This window comes from Plectropomus leopardus, chromosome 14 (genome assembly GCF_026936395.1).
Source record: "Plectropomus leopardus strain MGB_pleo_1.0 chromosome 14, ASM2693639v1, whole genome shotgun sequence".
Taxonomy (NCBI): domain Eukaryota; kingdom Metazoa; phylum Chordata; class Actinopteri; order Perciformes; family Serranidae; genus Plectropomus; species Plectropomus leopardus.
The window spans coordinates 14,686,231-14,702,553 of record NC_142189.1 but is presented as its reverse complement, the minus strand read 5'-3'; the positions used below and the strand labels follow the sequence as shown (position 1 = coordinate 14,702,553).

At 39.9% G+C, this 16,323-nt stretch overlaps 1 long non-coding RNA gene across 2 annotated transcripts in view; it reads right to left on the bottom strand.

Moving 5' to 3' along the window:
* Nucleotides 1-11,870, bottom strand: part of LOC148187443 (uncharacterized) — a 125,309-nt gene extending 113,439 nt beyond the window's left edge. Inside the window, exons 1-3 of one of the 2 annotated variants that reach the window (XR_015778669.1) lie at nucleotides 11,478-11,870; nucleotides 7,245-7,312; nucleotides 1,876-1,950 (exon numbers count right to left, since the gene is read on the bottom strand). This is a non-coding gene — a long non-coding RNA (uncharacterized LOC148187443). Of the gene's footprint in view, nucleotides 1-1,875; nucleotides 1,951-6,727; nucleotides 6,961-7,244; nucleotides 7,313-11,477 lie in introns of those variants that run through there. The other variant, XR_015778668.1, reaches the window with a different exon arrangement.
* Between the last annotated feature and the right edge of the window lie 4,453 nt (nucleotides 11,871-16,323).

Below are 16,323 nucleotides of genomic sequence, written 5' to 3'. Positions count from 1 at the left end.
GATACTCGCATGTAGAAAGTCAGTATGATAATAAATCTGACCCCGACTAACATTTCCATGTAAGTTTTAGTGACAAAAGAGAAGGAAATAGGGATGATCTGAGAGGGATGGAAATGGAGATGAGAAAAAGGGTATGTCGAGATTTAGGTAAGAAGGGGAAGGTGATGGAAAGGGGACTGTGTGTGTGTCTGTGTGTGCGCGAGTGTGTGTGTGTGTGTGTGTGTGTGTGTGTGTGTGTGTGTGACTGAGTGAGTGTGTGTGAGTGTTAAGGGGTCTGACTGCTTTAAATTAGATGGCACATTGCTGCAACGGCTGAAGAATTTTATTAAGAGTCTTTATATCTTCTGCCTTAAGCCGCCCCGATCAGCATAATCCCTGTCCAAACAAGAGATAATGAATCTTCTCTTTTAGTATTGGGTTAGATAGAGGAAAGCATGATGCCAGTGACGGGAGGGAGAAGTGCACAAATTATTGGATTTAGATTAGGAGGGGCCTATTTTAATGGGTTTGAAGTAATACCACAAAGTTAATGAAAAGTTGCCCCAGGCCTACATGTTTGGGCGGGGGATTGAGTGTGTGCGAATGTGTGTGTGTGATGGAGAAAGCAGATTGGCCGATAAGCTGTGCTTAACATAGCTCATTGAAAACGCCCAGCTATTGTGAGAGCGGATGTTATTGTCTTCTGTTGTTTTGGTTTGGTTTTTTTGCCGATTTTGTTATGCAGTCATGTCCATATGTTGTGGTTTATTTTTAGAATTTATGCATGATTGCTACTTGTGTGTATGTGTGTGTGTGTGTGTGTGTGTGTTTACAGACTGCTCATACTTGTGCCAACTTGACTGTCAGACAAACACAGACTGTTGTTTAAATCTGCATATCTATGTATATATTCAATCTTAAATTTACATTTTCTCCTCCAGTTTGTTCAAAGACACTTAAAGCGGGAGTATAGCACAACACATTTAATTAAACTCTTTTATGTTTGGTGGTTTATCTGCACTGCCAGTGCTGCATCTCATACTGTTTCTAATGACCTTGGAAACACTTTTGATCTTGCTCAGCTCAGTAAATGCAAATATTTCTCAAACTTGCCTTTTTATCAAGCATGCATTGTTGAGTTGTTTGTGCTGCGGCGCCTCTTTCTACTTATAAAACTGCCTTTTTATTATTAAAATGCAGCCTTATTGCAATGTGGAATAAGGCTATAGAGGGAATTCCTGCCAGGTAGAGCTAATTTATGGGATGGACTGGCTATCATCATGCAGAATAACAAAAACACACCTCAGTCGTGCTCTATTCTTATGTATTATTCTCCAGACCAAAGGGACAGTAAGCAATATTGGCTTCATCCAGAGAACTTCTCTTATATTGTCGGGGGATCAAGTTATTGAGAACACTGCACATGTTGTTAAAAAAAAGTGTGAACAAGGTTGACTCATCCTTTCAATTCCTCAAGCTTGCCCTCGTATTCATAATAATCAAAAAACCAGCCAACCTTGGTCTCTTAAGACCAGTTTACACGCACACGCACTCTCTGACACCCTTTTTAAGTGGAGCAGCGCCAATTAATCAAAGCAGAAATACCTCAACCTTGGTATTAAAATGAATAACCAGACACATTTGAAGGAGTCCTTGTGTCTGTCCCTTTCTCCCTTTCTTTCCATCAGACAAAGTGATGCAGTGAGGAGAAAAACATGAAAGAAACCGGAGAGCGAGCTGCTGCACAGGGTGCACTGTAGCAGACACAAAAAGAGCTGGATGGGCAGATATTGGCAGACAGACACAGAAAGAAAAAGACACAGACAGTGATAAGAGCAGACATATACAAGGTCCTCTGTGGCCTCAGTCTCCCACATGCACGTATCCCAGACTTACCTCCAACAATCATGACTTCGTAAGACGAAACAGGTGTGCGAGTCTCCTGAGCTGGATATCACCGGAGTGCTCTGCCTAAAAAAGAGCAGTGATGGATTTAATTTCCCTAAAAAGGTTCAAAATATATATATATTTTTTTGCAGCTTTATAGTTGAAGATTTCATCAGAGTTTATATTTATCACATCTTGCAACACACCTTTTATTTTTACAGCAGATATTTTGATCTGTCATAGCAGAAGCACAGCTGAAACAAATTATGTAAATGATGGCTCAGTTCCATTAAGGTTTCCAGTAAATCACGCCAGTGAGCCAGCATGCACGATACCAGGAACTTGGAACAAACTCGCTTAAATGTATTTTCATTTGAATGGGGTTTTTTTTGTTTGCTTGGTTGTTTTTTTAGCAATGACAGGCCAGAATGTCTCTTTGGGTAAATCGTTGCACCTGTGAGAAAAAAACAAACAAAAAGGAAAAATAATTCCTTAAAAAATAAAAGGCAATAAGAATTAAAGGTCCAGGGTTTAAGGGAACATATTGGCGTAAATGGAATATATTATTCATTACTAGGTTTTCATCAGTGAATTATCACCTAAAATTAAAAATAGTTGTGTTTTCATACCATTGAATGAGCCATTTATATCTACAAACAGAGTCAGGCTGTTTTTAAATACTGTTGCTACATTTTCCTATGAAAAGTAATGCACCCGAATTCGTACATATCCCATGCAATTATGAGCCCTTTTCCGAAACCCGACCACAGTAACTTTACTTTAATTGCAAAACTGAACTGAACTTTGATTACTTATTAGAAAACAAAAAGAGAAAAAAAACAATATAAAAAAACAACTCCAAGGCAAACGAGACTTTAAAAAACTGGTAAAAAAAATATATATAATTTTGCAACATAATTTTAAATATGTAATTATTCTATATTCTGTAATTAAATTTTTCCCCAGCTTTAAAAAAAAAAATCTGAATGTATTGATTTCTTGCAATTTGTGGAACATTCCTTACCAAGTTGCTCATTGCCTTTTTCCCATGTTTGGAAAAGAAATCACAACAATTTGCTCAGGGTTCAAAGGGTTAAATGACTAAATGAATTAGGATAATACTTAATCCACTGTTTATACTGCTAAGCATCCACAAACACTACGTAGATGCCGAAAACAGAAAAAATTACTGGAAAAGCTTGGACACAATACACATAAATGCCTGGGAACAGACCTATCTAATAAACAAAGGGATCATATTTTAGATGCTGAGAATTCCTCCTCAATATGTGCCCATCACAGGTTAATTCAAATCTTACAGAGTCCATTACACTAACACCAGGCTTCACCTGATGCTGGCCTCATCTGATTCATCATTCTACTAAAATGCCATTTCTTCACATGATCGTTTCTATCAACGAAGTTCTGTATCACATTAAACTCAGAGAAACTCTGATTTTCTCTCATGGGCTCATTCCAGGAAATCTGAGGCCCTTTTATGGAAAACTGACCTACCATAATGTCAAAATGCTGAATGTGAAGTATACTGATGTATAATTTATATATCATGGCACCAGAAATTCCAACAGGGTCACAGAAAAGTCCTATCTCTCATCATTCACCTCTGTATGCATACATCATCTGCCTTCAGGTTTCCAAACACACACAACTGCATCAATGAGCAGCTTACCGTTGAAAGACGTTTATTGAATGTCTATACATCTATTTGTCTTTAGATGATTAGTTCTTTTTTTAATGTTTTACTTTAGACGTTTAGATTTATTTTAGTTTAGCTGTTTAAATTTATTTGTCCTTGTCCTTATGTTTAGATTTTGTTATTCAAGGTTGAAAAGTGAGTGTAATAGACGTCTAGTCAACGTTCATAATGTATATGCAGGGGTATGCAGTACTTTTAATTATTTACAGGGTTTTATGTATGATGTGATTTTTTTTGTTATGTGGATATATGGAAATGTCAAGTTATTGTAGCTGCAAACCAATTCCCCCCCAGGGACAAAAAAAGTATCTATCTATCTATCTAATCTACTGATAATTTTAAAATATGGTCTAAAATCGTGCTATATGTAGCCTATAAATCCTGGTCTATAACAGGGCTAAAGCTTGGAGATGGTGTTTAAATGACATCTATTGCTTAGTGGGAGGGTTTATGCACATCTCATTCCTTTTATCATCTTCAGCTGAAATCAAATGGCATCTCCCAGATGTCGGATATGCGGTGCAGTTGCTTACATGGAGGTATTAGTTGTCAAAACAACAACACAAAATCATACGGTTACTTCTAATACAGAAACAGCGAGAGGTTAAAAGCTCCAAATTCCCTCATTTCTCTAATTAATGCACAATTATTTCACCCTTCTGTGCCAATTACAGCCGTATTGATGAAGACTCCAGATGTGCCGTCCCTATAATTAACAGGGTAATATTACAGCTTTCCTTGTGCTCACTAGGGTGCGATTTCACCTGCGTTGAGCTGTGTTGAGCAGTGACAGCCTGGTGCTACATTACGCCAGGCTGTGAAATTGATGCGGCTGTCAGCTTCAATTAGAGACGTAATGTCTTGGATCAGAGGAGTGGGACTGGCCCAGGGAAGGGGTGGGGGTCAAAGGGAGGAGACACTGTGACTCGGGCTGAAGGGCAGCTGCTTAGGGGGGAGAAGAGGCCAGAGGTTGAGGTGTGAGGAGGTCAGCAGAGAAGCTGGGAGCCAACGTTTAGGGAAAAGGGCTTAGCTACAGCAACAATGAGGCTAATGATGAGAGAAAGGGTTGAAACTACAGCCTCTTTACAGCATACAGCACAATGATCTGCCACAAAGGGGACAGCAGTTTGACCATGACTGTCCATCCACCTGTTCGCTCCTCTAAAGCATGAAAAATCTAAAATCTACTTAAACATAAACAGGTGCAACAGCTCTGTGCATGTGCATCCTTCCCCTCTTCTCATTTCTAAGTTTGCACATCCTTGATTCCTTTCCTTAACTCCTCTCGTCACATGTTGGTCCCTTCCACCTGAGTCATGAGCAGAGGAAGCAAGGAAGAGCCAGGAGGAGAGAGGAGTCGAGGCAACAGGCCGTTCTCCAAAATGAGACATCTTTTTACAAAGACGTCAGTCAAACGTGACGTGTTGCACAGCAGCATCATCTGTCTGTGCATCAGGCCTCTTTTAAAGACGTCGAAAGTGAGATCTTGGTTGTAATGAAAGTTAGACTTATGATAATTTAAAGGTTGAACAACGTCAGAATTTCACGCTGAGCAGACGTTGTCATTATGTTTTGGAGACGCTGGGTTTTGTTCTTCATACCACATGACTAAAGGCCTTGGCACTCTGAGTCCGTTTTTCCGGATATGTTGCTTTAATCCATCATCCAAAAAAAACCCTGTTATACATAGAAACTGTGCACAAGCAGTCTGATGTGTTTTATTGCTCCACTCATTGCAATTCACAATACAAAGGCAAAATGTTAAGACACATTTGCCCCGCCTGCTTCTCTTCCCTGGAGTTTTTGCCTTCCTGGCTGTCTCTACTCTCTCCCAGTGTCTGGCATTTGGCACCGCGGCTACATAAAGGGACTGAGATGTCCTCCCTCTCAGTCTCCACACTTTCGATCTCTGTCTGTGTGCTTCCCTCATCATCATCCACCTGAGTATAACTATCTGACCTGTTAAAAGTCAGCTATCTGAGTAATGAAAAGATAATGTGCGCTCTGCTCCTCTCTCTTGCTAATGATGTGTCCTGCCGCCACATTTGGTCATGTTTCTTGGTCAAAGAAGTCTTTCGACAGATGCGAAAAATGCAGAAAATCAGATCCTCTGACAGACTGCCTCTAAAAGACATCAACAGCACAATATGGTGAAAGTTGGCATACGTTTGGCTTCATTTTTGTGCAGTGGAGATGCATCATCCATCTTTATATACAGTCTATGGTCGCAACAAAAACGTTCCAACATCTCTACCTAAATTTAACCAAATAAATTCTGCAAAGCAAATACCTGCGCTTCCTTGCTCATAGTTCCTTCAGCAAGCTTCCTCTCTCCTCGCTCCTTAGGATGCATTTTAAGAATTGAGATGCCATTCAAAATGGTGTACTGAGATTGATTTCTGGGTCACAGGCAGGAGGCCAGGGGAGAGGGGAGAAAAGGAGGAACAATACTGGGAAATGGGAAGAGGAAGAGCTGCTTGTCTCGATGCACTTCTTTTGCGCATAATAAGCCCCAAAGTTTTGTGGAGGAGAGCCAAAATATTGAAAATCTCTTAACCTCAGAAACACCAATTGACAAAACAGTCGAAGCTTTAAGTAAAGTTGTTAAAATGCTCAGAAAACATGGAAATTTCGACATCCATGACAACTGGAAAACTCCATCTGCTGATGAAGTTCAAGTGATATCATCGAAACCCCAAGACAAGCGACAAAGTGTTTTGTCAGTTGCTAAAGAAAGCTTGGCTGAGGTGAAAAAGTTGGCATACTGGAAAAAAAGATGCCATAAAAGTGTGATGATGAAAACAGATTTTAAAATTATACCCTACCTCTGTTTCTTTTGTTAACAACTTTTTTTTTGTCATTGTGCCCCTCGCTGTTTCATGTTTCCTTTGCAAGAAAAACTCACCTAAAAATTAAGAATAGTCCAGATGGCAGAGCTTGTTGCATGTCACACACTCTATCACCACAGTGGCTAATAATACACCAGAGTACATGTGGATCATTAGAAAATGTAAAGCCATCTTAGGTGGGAAACATGTAGAAATGCTGTGATGCATCAGAATAAGTAGTCCTTAATTAATTTTCTGATCTTATCACATATTGACTTTATTTGCATGAAAGTAGTTGATGGAAACACATCCTGAGTCACATTTTATTAAAACTGCAGAAATTAATTTAGAATTTGTAGCATTTTAATAGAATGATAACATGATGATTACATGATAAATTCATGTAGAAAAATGTGCAGTAAATCTCTTTTTTATTGTGTGTCTGTGTATGTGTGTCTGTGCGGGCGGATGGTAGCACATTCACGAGTCCCCTGCCAGGCCAGTGAGTCGAGATTTAGTGTGAATGCAGATCTGACAAGACAGATTAATCTGAGAAAAAAAGAGAAGAGAACAAAAAAAAAATTGTCCTTCCTTATGTTTACACCCGCCGCATGCCCAGATTAATTACAGACACACACAGGAAGTACACATCCAGAGACAATGTAGTCATTTGTCTCCCTGAGCACACGCACACACACATACCGACACACACTCAGGAAAGATAGCACCATGCTAATGTGACATCTCTCTGTGCCTCGGGGATGTGGATGAGATTATGTCTCCGTGTGTGTATGTGTGGAAGTTGGATGGCAGGAAGTTCATTACCGCCTTACCGCTCAGTGTGAGGTCACCCGGCACAGAGCTGCTCCCTGGGACCTGAATGGCATGCTGGGAGCTCAGCCTGAGGGGGGAAACACACCCAGTATGATGGCACATCCCTGACAGCAGACATATAACACAAACATGAAAGCAGAAATCTGAAAACAAATAATCCCAGAATAATTTACATCTGCTGTTTCCACTGTATATATGCATACATTATTAATGCTCCCTGTATTATTAAACATCTCTGCTTTGCAGGCACACCTGCAGAGGCACAGTTTTGCTTAAACGACTTGAAATGATTACATCCAAACAGCTTTGTTTAATTATTAAAACTGTGCTTCTACTCAGCTCCAGCATCTGCACATCTCCTTAATCACGCGCATGAAAAAAGCAAAACTTGTAAAAAGAAGATATAACTCCATTTAACAGAGCCTGTGAGTGGCCATAGAGAGAAAAATTAATAAATGGTGGTTATATTTTGGTTTATTTGTGCACACAAGGTATAATTTGTGACCTCAATTTAATCAAATTGTTCCCACATTTTGGTTAAAACAGAAGTTAGAGCAAGTTAGAACAGTTACAAAAGGTATTTAATCAAATCCTTCATATTTGACTTGACTGCTAAAAAGTGGGCTGGTTTAGAGTTCAATGAAGCTAAAACAGCAGAGTGAGTTTAGCGAAGCCGGTAGTGGTGGAAGAACCTCAAAGCTATACTTGAGTAAAAGTAGAGATATATTGCTGAAAAAATAACTCTGGCAGAAGTTAAAGTTACATATTAAAACATCACTTGAGTAAAAGTCTTGATATTTTCTGTTCTTAAGTATAAAAAAATAACAATATCAAATGTTAAGCACTGAAAGTAAAAGTACAGGTGAATACTGTTAATAAAGAAGCAAGCCGTCATAATTTAGAAAATTATTAAGTTTATACACCTCCTTAAATATGGAGCCTATGTTACACGAAAAGAAAAACTAGGCCTTTTTTTTTACATCTTAAAGGATTTAAAGAACAAAATCAAAATTTTCCTTCCTATCTGTCCATCAATCGTCAATTCATCCCTCCCTCTTTTTGTGATGCCAAAATTAAAATAAAATATATAAACTGTCTATTTTTTTAGCCATCAGCATGAGACTCGCTTTGACTTTTCAGTTCTCTCGTGTTCTATCCAGCTCTCTGCCGCTCACACACACACACACACACACACACACACACATACACACACAGACACACACAGACACAGACACACACACACACACAGACACACACACACACACACACACACAGGGTTTTTGCAGAGCTCCAGACCGCCACGACCCCCTGGAGCTGCTGCCCACTCTCCTCCTGGTGAAGTAGGCTAATCTTCGAGCCGCAGGGAGTGAGGTGGAAGGACCGTGCTGACTGTCTGTATAAACACTTGTCTTATGAACACAAATTAAACCAAAACACAGGAACAATTTAAAGAAACTAACGTAACAAGTTATATATTGTGTGGACAAATTATTCAATCGTGGTCTTGATTTTTTTCTCTCTCTCTTTATGGCCCCTCCCGGGCTCCGTACCATCTTCATATTGAAGCATTATTATTTTCTGACTTTGAAGTGGGGAAAAAATGAAAAAAGTGGGAAAAAACACCTCCAATATTTGAATTGGCTGAATTTATCTGTATAGCCGAGGCAGTGCTCTGGGATTATGTGGTGTTGGAGAGCTATACTCCACAGGAGTTGGGTTGAGGTGTGTGTTTATGTGTGTGTGTGTTCGTGTGCGTGTGTGATTGAGTGGTAGGCCAGAGTGCAGCGAGACACAGGTGTATTAAATTGGGTCAGCGTTTTCATTTCCCAGGGTGAACACACTCACACTCACACACACACACTAACAAAATTGTGCTATTTCAAAGTGAACCCTGATGCAAACACACCTGCACATGTTATGCATAAGAATACACACACGCACAGTCATACAGTATGCGTGCATGCACACACACATTAACACTTCCCAGATAAGCAGGATTAGGAGTTATTCTTGCATCTAGGCAAAGATTCTCAGCCGGTATCTGATACAATAAAACCAGAGGAAGTTGTTTTTTATGGCTCCTTTTGTGACTGTGTTTGTGTTTATGTATGACTGTGTGGAAACACCGTTTAAACGGCCACCATGTCCAGGGTTTAAACCACAGGGGAGGCAGGTCAGAGGAAGGTCAACTCCCTTCAAAAAGTCCTGAGCAACCGTAAAAAAGAAACAAAGTTTGAACTGTGCTTCTGTGTGTGTCTGCTTTGGCGGTGGCCACCTCTCCTCATGTTCACCTTCACATTACAAAAGTCTATTTTCAAATCATGAAAGCCGCTCTGTTACAGCAATAACAACAATAGCAGAGAGCAGCAAGAATCAGTACAGTGGAGCTCAACAAAAGGCACAGGCAACACGCTGAAAAAATACAATAAAAGAGATGAAAAGCAGAACGGAGCTGGCTTGTATGAGGCTAGACAGGCAGAACTCAAACCTGTTTGACACATTTTCTGCTTAAAGCAAACTAGCAGTGCTACTTGATGGCTTTGTAGATCACTTTAATTGTGAGGAGCAGCACAAAAATTGTGACTTTTAGTGTACAGACAGCTAAAATACACTGCTGGTGCTGCAGCTGCTAGCTTGATAACAGTACCAGCATGGGTTAGGCGGACACTAAAGTTAGAGAGACGGAAACATAAATTGTGATGCATATCAAGCAATGCTCAGCTTTTTGCACCTCCTACTGTGGTGAACGCATGTTGGAAGTGCCAGCTAAAACTGCAGCATTGCCTGAAACCCACTTTCAATTTTGTGAAACTTTTATTCTATTTGAAAAAAAAAAAGCAAAAAAATGCAACAAAAAAAAATGGCGATTTCACTGCGTTTTTCACATGTAGACCACAATAATACTGAAAACCACTATACTTAAATGAGTAAAATCTGGACTAGATTATCCCAGAGAGGCTAGATATTATTTAAAACAAAATTTCAGATTTGTGTAACCTATATAATATTTATGAAAATGCAAAAAAAGGGCCAGATTTCACTGCATTTTCCCCCCTGTAAACCACATTAAACCAGGTCTCTCTAGACGACCACTAAACTTAGACAGGTCTAATCTGAACTATATTATCCAAGACAGGCTAAAGAGTATTTAAAACACAATTTCAGATTTGCGAAACCTTTATTCTGGTTGTGAAAGTGCAAATATAGGACAATGTCACTGTGGGTTTTTATTTTTACATCTAGAACATATTGAACCATGTCTCTCTCAAAAACCACCATACTTAGACGGGTAAAATATGGACTACATTATCTTGGAGAGGCTAAAAATTCATTAAAATATAGTTTCAGATTTGTGAAATCTATAATCTATTTGTGAAAATGCAAAAAAAAAAAAAAACAACAACAACAACAAAAAAGTACATTTCCCTGTGTTTTTCACATCTAGGCTACACTGAACCAGTTCTCTCTTCAAGACCACAACACAGACAGGTCAAATCTGGACTAGATTATCACAGAGAGGTTGAAGATTATTTAAAATACAGTTATAAATTGTATTGTATTATATTGGTGAAAATGAAAAAAAAAAAACAAACAAACAAAAAAAAAACATTGCACCTCTCTATGAAAATCTAAACGCAGTGATATCCCCCTTGTTTTTCATTTTCACAAACAGAATATAGGTTTCACAAAACTGAAGATGCATTTTAAATCATCTTGAGCCTCTCTGGATTAACCTAGTCCAGATTTTACCCGTCTAAGGGAGATCTGGTCCAATGTGGTCTACATGTGGAAAAAAGCAGCAAAATCTCTCCTTTTTTTGCATTTTCACAAATAGCTACAATACAGGTTACAAAAATTTTAAAGTGGGTTTCAGGCTACGTTGAGATTATCTTAAAACGTCAAACATGCTTTCATCACAGCAGCAGGTACAAAAAAACCCCCCAAAAAAACAAAAAAAAACAAAAAAACGAGCATTAAGTTTCCCTTCACTGCTGAATGGGAGCTACGAATCCGAAACTAACTTCAGCGTCGTTAAATTGGCTATAGTTGTGCAGGCTAGCTATAAATGTTATTTGTTTTCAGTAAAAATGACAACAATTTCAAATGACACGAGATGTTTAAGCATGTTGTCGCTCCTTGACTTTTTGGCTCATGCGGTATTTTACACTATGTCCGAGTGTAACGTAGCGTAGCAAGCAGAAACTATCTCGGCTAGCTAAACATTAGCTTACCTGAGTTTACGTTCCCGTAGTTAGCATGCGTTGAGAGGATTCACTTCCGACTAAACAAGTATTTAAAGTGTCTCTTTTATTTATTAAACATCCGCTTTCTTTATACTGAAACAAAAAAAATGGCATGGTTTGATTCTTCGGCTTAGCTGAGACACTAAAATGAAGCAAAGTGATGAGTATTGTTATGAGCGTCACCTGCGTTTTTCCTGACAGGTTTTGGCTGAAGGCTGATGATGCGTTCACTGACAGTCAGACAGACGGAAATATCTTCTGAATGGCAGGGGGGGAACAGTGGTGACGTCGTATTATAATGAAGAGAGTAAAAACAATACATTCACTAAAATTATTTAATGTCCATTACTTTGTACAATTATTTTCGTAATGTCCAGAAATTGTCCTGATCGCCATGTGAAGGAGGTATGTATCATCCATTTGTAGATTTCATCACAGAGGAAAGCAAAAAAATATTTAGCTTTGGACTGTGATCAAAATTAGATCTTTTTTTATTTTATTTTGGAGGTTGTTTTTTTCCTTCTTTCTTTTATGCTAATGTGAGTCCTGTTTTCTGTTTTATTCTGTCTTGTATGTTACACAAAGCAGAGGTGGTCAGGGTTCAACAATAATAGGGGTAAAAAGTGAGATTTGTACTGCCTTTTCTCTCTTAAGGCATATTTAACACTGTTGATGCTCATAAAAACATGTTTACAAATGCAGGGGAAAAAACTGAAACACCTGTCCTGTTTAAAACTCAATAGTGGCCTAGTATTAATGTTAACCTACTGTAGTTTCAAGGTCTCAGATCTCTTAATATATGTGCAGACTGTAACTCTTAACTCTCCACCATGCTGAAAGTGAACACAACATTGCCTCGTAATTTGGGGCATTTACTACAAGACAACACCAGGGTTTTTTTTAATTTATTGGACAAATGACTATTGTTGCAAGAAGCACTACTGACTGGGATCAGCTGATAGGAAAATAAAGTGACTGTACACAATGCATAAAAGAGGATTTTTTACTCTTAATTGTTGTGGTGTCTGAGGTCTGCAGTAATACAGCTAATATCAGGACAAAGTGACACTAAACGTGCTTGGCGCCACCTGGAAAATTTAGGAAGTGCATCCTAAATCTCAATGTTCAGTCATAGTCGTTGCCACTTGTAAACAGCTCCAGATGTGTGATGAAAGAGTCGAGCTTTGGACCAGAATACATTTCACCTGCTGACACTTAAATTGACTCAGATTTTTTATTATCTCTCCCAGGCCTGGACGGGTTCATGCTTTTAGTTGTTTGTGGAAGTGAGTGTGTTTGTCTTTCCACAGCTAATCTGGCACACCGCTGGAACCATCAGCTTCATATTTTTGTGCACATCTATGACTGTATGCTCAAGGAGTTTTTGACCGATCTATACCATCATTGACTGCTGACTTCTCACTCCTCATATCCAGCTGGTATGAGCTGCAAGTGGTCAACAAAATCACATAGCAAAAGGCATTTCCGTCAATTGGCCAGGCTAAAAACAAGCCTCACTCGGGTGCAGATCACATTTTGGCCTTTGTTGTAGCTCAAAAAACTGGCACCAATAAAAAAAATTGGTCTCATTTGAATCAGAGCATCTGCAGATTCATTTCATACCTGATATGTTACAATCCACTAAAATTGTGCATGATACAAGATGAATGAATCCCTGTTTTTGTTATCTTTGCAGCCATCGTGACAGTAACGCTGTGAGATTTCACAGCGACAATGGTCTGCAGAAATGTGATGAATTAGTGGTACAGATGCTACAAATATCCACAGCTGTGTGTAATGGCTGCTGCTCTGGCATCATTGGAGACCCTCTCCGATGCAACACAGTCTGTGAAACTGCAATTTCTTTAATGTATTTCTCACTGACAGGTGCAATGAATGGTGGAGGGGAATACATGTCAATATGCAAAAGCATGTTTAAGAGCATTTCGACATCCATTTATGGTGAAGTGAGGGTGTGGAAATGAGACTTGTGCTCGTGCTCGTGCGCTCAGTGCCACAATGATGATTTATAAAACAGAGCCAGGTGTATGCATGACTTTATAAATCTGATGAAAAAAATGCATATGCATATTCTAGGATTTTGCATCTGGCCCCTGGACTCAAATCAGGTGCTGTCATGACTGTTCAAGTTACCTGGTTTATGCTTTTTTTTTTTTGTCTGGCTGCGTCGGGGCCACTGGAGTCTATCAGCTCTTCTTTGTTCGGGAGGAAGGGTTTTTACTGGACATTGTGTCAGTGGTCTGGTAACACGCTGATTACGTAACCTGCATATTGTCTCCCCTTCATTCCACTGTCAAACATACACACTGGACACACAACCTGTCCTGACTTCTCTGTTGCCCACCCACATACCCCCAGACACACCTGGTGGACATCTGCACTGAGTGCACTTTTCTCATTGATGTCAGTTGCGTTGACACAGAACTGTTCCTGTCACTGGAGTGTACGTATTAACACCAGTGTAGCTGACACAAGCCATTATCTTCTGGTCAACAACCACAACTTATATTTACATTAAGTAGACACACACACATACACACACCTGTTAGACACTCTCTGTCAGCACTGGGTGACACAGCAGGCCTGCAGTATTCACACCTGTCTGAATCACTCAACACGAAAACAGCTCAAAGGCAGCTGGACGGCCTGCTAGACTGGCGAGGAAGATTCATCGTTCCGTCCGAGAGCTGGAGTGACGTGACTGATGGCTCGGCGATTTAACTTCTCGCAGTGACATTTGTGTGTCAGTGGGGACATGATGGACCAGAGAAATGTCAATTGACCTGTCCGATTAGACACGGTTATGGAAAAATCACACAAAAATGTCAAAATAGGTGTTTTTCCCTGATATGAAGACTTTTGAATCAAGAAATCCAGTGACACATCCACCACCGACCCTGACATATTATTTGCAGTGATAAAAAAAAAAGCAGGAAATGTACCCAAGAGCTTGTCTTGGAAAGATAGATCGTCTTCAGAGGACATAACCACCTGTGCTTTACAATCCAGAGTGATGAATTTCAGAAAGAGTCTCAAAATGACTCTGTTACTGATTCCTGAAGGAGAAATACTCTCTCTAGCCGCAAAATAAATAAAACCGCTGCTGCTTCCCTCTACTGTCTGTCTTTCTGTCTCGCAATCTCATTCATTTTAACAAACACACACACACACACACACACACTCACAATCAGCTGCAAACACACAAGATCCAGCTGCTAGACTGTGTCACTCTGCACAGGTGCCCAAAGAACTACAGAGTTTCATTCATCAATCTGTGCTTCAAACCTGCAACAACTGCGCACTCTAAAACAACTCACTCTCTCTCACACACACACACACACACACACACACACACACACACACACACACACACACACACACACACACACACAGGCGGTAAGACACAGAGAGAAAACAGCTGCACTCTGATGAATGCCCTATATTCATTCCACAGGAAGCTGGTTCATCTGTCACTACTGATGCAACCCTTCCACTCTACCCCTTCAAACACACACACACACACACACACACACACACACACACACACACACACACACACACACACACACACACACACAAACTCCAGTTCTCTTTCTCTGATTAGACTCCCAGCTGGTCTCTGCGACAAATGCTCCTTTGATGCATCTTCCTGGGGGCCAAAGCCACCATCAGCACCCTCCTCCTTCCACTTCTCTGCTTCTTTTTCTCGCTTCCTGCATGACATTAAAGTCACTTCCAGAAGCCCCCTCGCGAACCGTTTACTCCCCACTGTCCTATTCAGCAGCAGCAGCAGCGGCAGCTCTGTCCTCCAGCAAGAGGATGAGAGAAAAGAGAAAGGAAGATGTGTCCCTGTCGTTTTGGATTCCTTCCCGCAGAGTCGCCAGCTTGAGCAGTAATGAGACGTCCACTTCAAAGTCCTTTGTTTTTTCTTATTACTGCATCAAGCAAAAAAGTGGGAACCCGACTGCGAATAGGCGTAACTGTACATTCACACTGCTCTACTTTCACAGTGTGAGGACAGCTGGCTCACTTCAACTCCTCACAGGTCGTAAGTCATCAGGAAGCCCATAGGAGTTGTATACTGGTGTAAATGGGGAGAAACTGCAGCACTGACTCATCAGTTTGACAGGAGAGAAAGTGATAATTACCCACTGAAGCGGCAGGTTGCCATTACTTTCATTGCAGGTTTAGGGATTCTGTTGCATCTGCAGCTACATTTGCATGCACTTGACTCCCCCAGTAACGAACAGTTGACATGATATGTTTGATAATTAGGTTAAATGTCTGGGAGGATGTGCCTGCAGTTAACATCACATCCTGACAACCGAAAATAAGAGAAGAAACATGGAGGGACATCTTGTGTTTGTTCTTGATGAGTCTGATTTTCCACCTGTGCTTAAAATGAACTGATTGGGTAAAAACACCAGGTTACTTCCAGTTGGCACATGTGCAGAAACAAAAGACAGATTAAGGTGTAAGTACCTTCAGTCATTCTGTTAATGGGATTATGATTCTGTTGTCAGCCTTAAAATAACAAAAAAAAATAGTGTTGAGATGACAGCAGCTACACTGTAAAATCTGAAAAGTTGATCCTACTTGAAAAACTGATTGCCTTGAAAAATGTAAGTAAATATAACTATTAATCTTAATTTATGGTTACTGAAATATTAAATATTTTACCCTTTTAAGTGGTGTTAATCAAGCATTTTAATGTCTTTTGCTTCGCTCAAACACAGCAAGGGTTCATACAAACACAAAACAAAGTACACCATTAAAAATGCACAAATGTATAAGATACAAGAATGCAAACAAG